This window comes from Ricinus communis, chromosome 2 (assembly GCF_019578655.1).
Source record: "Ricinus communis isolate WT05 ecotype wild-type chromosome 2, ASM1957865v1, whole genome shotgun sequence".
NCBI classification, from domain to species: Eukaryota; Viridiplantae; Streptophyta; class Magnoliopsida; order Malpighiales; family Euphorbiaceae; genus Ricinus; species Ricinus communis.
Genome location: NC_063257.1, coordinates 30,327,159 through 30,329,658, shown reverse-complemented (window position 1 = coordinate 30,329,658; position 2,500 = coordinate 30,327,159).

Here is a 2,500-nt window from a genome sequence, read left to right as displayed (position 1 = left end):
AGTGGTAAACAATGGATAGTAGTCCAAGGTGGGAAATAGGAATCAAGTCAAAATGTTTAGTTCACTTACTTTCTTTCTTTTCATCACCTTTCCCTCTTATTCTTCTTTTTATATATTTTTCTTCTTTTTTTTTTCATAAGGGAAGAACATTCATATAATAGAGTGAATTTCTTTTTGGATTGAAGTAAGCTGCTACAAGATTCCAAAGCTATTCCCAAGACAAAAATTCCCAATAAAAACAACTCATGTGCAAAATCATTACCCAAAGCAGAATAAAACTAATTGGCAATGAAATATGATAGAAAATGGTGAAAGAGGGGGTTATCTACAGAATCAATAAACGAATGAAGGCTATTTGGCTAGAATGAAAAACCTAAGTGCCTCTATTATACCAAAGTGTTAAGCTCTCCTTGTGGCCCTCATAAGCATTACCGAGCAAGTTCTAAAAGTAAAGACAGTAATTGGCACTCTCAACAAGAAATAAATAAAAGCATATAACGTGTATGCTTACAATTTAGGCTCAATTTCTCACAAGTGTGCTTTTGAGTAGGTTCCAAACAAAAATCATCAAAACAGAATTAAAATAAACCAAAGCAACTTAGTGCAAAACTCAAACTAATTATTTTACATTCTTCCGCAAGACTCAACACTATCGGTTTTACCCTATCACATGGACATAAACAGGATTTCCAAAAGCAAGTCAACAGTAAGAGCATCGAAACAAAGTGAAAATTTTTCAAAATTTTAACAAAAAATTGCACAAAGAATAAACGAATAATTAAGATGGGATAAATATCACCCACCCCACACTTGAAGGACACACTGTCCTCAGTGTACAAAATATAAGAAATGCAAAAGGGAAAAGAACTAATACTGCCCTGATTATTGCTCTAGAGTGAAAAGAGGTGCATCATTAGGGATATCAGGGCGCTGACTAGTCTGTGGTAAAGGGGTGGCTACAAATAATAAAATAAGAAATTAAAATCAAAACTGAAATAAAAATTTAATAAAATATGAAAACTAAAACTAATAAAATGTTTCAAAATGAAAGGGTAAAAAAAAATGAAAAAGAAATAAAATAAAATTTGGGGTGCCTCCCAGAAGCGCTTCTTTTTTATGTGATGAGTCTTTTTAGCTGGACTCATGGTGAAAAGCAAATGGTGGGGATTGACGACCATCCATCCTTCTTCCAAGCAAATGGCTTCAAGTATCCGCTTAAAGGGATAATCGTCGACTTCCTCTTCCCGACCGCTGCTTAGCCGCCAGATGATGGGCAAAACTCGCTCCTCGTATAATTGAACGTAGTCATGATGCTCTAGGGGCTCTTCCAATTTGAAAGCTGGAGTTTCAACAATTGGAAGGATCGATGGTTAGGCAATCTCTTGAGTGTCGATGGTTTTCTTAGGTCACCGGCTTGGTTCACTTGCTAGAAGAAACTCGAGCTCCTCCAAGACTTCTTCATTGGATAACTCGTGCTCATCTTCCATCATCGAAGGGACTTGTGGAAAATCTACCAACAATTCCTCTAACTGCAACTTAGCATCATCAGCTGTACATTCCTGTTGATAGTCTTTCAGAGGAATTATGTTCGCCTCTTCCTTTTCTGGTCCCATCTCCATGTTCAAGAAATCATCCTGCACAGAAGAATCATTGTCAAACATAGTAGATAAACCAGAAAATTTCTCACCTGAACGCAAAGTGATGGCGCTCAAATGCTCCTCGGATTCAGTAGCGTTTGATGGAGTTCCCAATTGCTCTTCAGCTAGTAACTTGAAGATTAAGCCTACTTGATGCTCTATGTTGTTAATCGAGGCTTGTTGATCTTCAAGTATCCTCTCTGTTTGTTGGAATCTATCCTCAAGACTTGCAATAAACCTCATCATCAGCTCCTCTGACACTAACTCTTCACCTTGAGTTAATGGTGCAAGATTAGGCTACTGAAATTTTGGTGGTTTTTGGCCATCTAAGCTCCATCCAAAGGGTGAATGAGTGCTTAACTCTTGATTGTAGGTGCTTCCATACGAGTCATTTGGCCAACTTCCCGTATAATTCACCTATTCATAGTTATAAGAACAATGAGCAACAACACTATACAATGGACAATTATTACTCAAATGTAAACCACAACAAAATTCACAAAAAACTTGAGATGAAAGGATAGGAGTGGAGAGTTGATCGGTAGCCCTGCAAAACGATTCCACTCGAGCTTCTAAAGATGCACGCGTATCCCAATTTTTAGCACTCTCTTGGTTCCTGATCCCATTTTCCAACGTGTCATACAAAGAGTTTGAATTTAACATTGAACCTCCTTATCATCCACTATCTGAATCATAAACTTAACTAAATAAATATGTACAAACAAAACATAAATAAATATAAATAAAAAATAAAAATAAAAATGGCTAAATTAACAAATAGCAAATTTCACTCTAGTTTTCAAACAACTCCCTAGCAGTGGCGCCAAAAACTTGATGGGTGCTACTCGTGTTAGCTACAATCT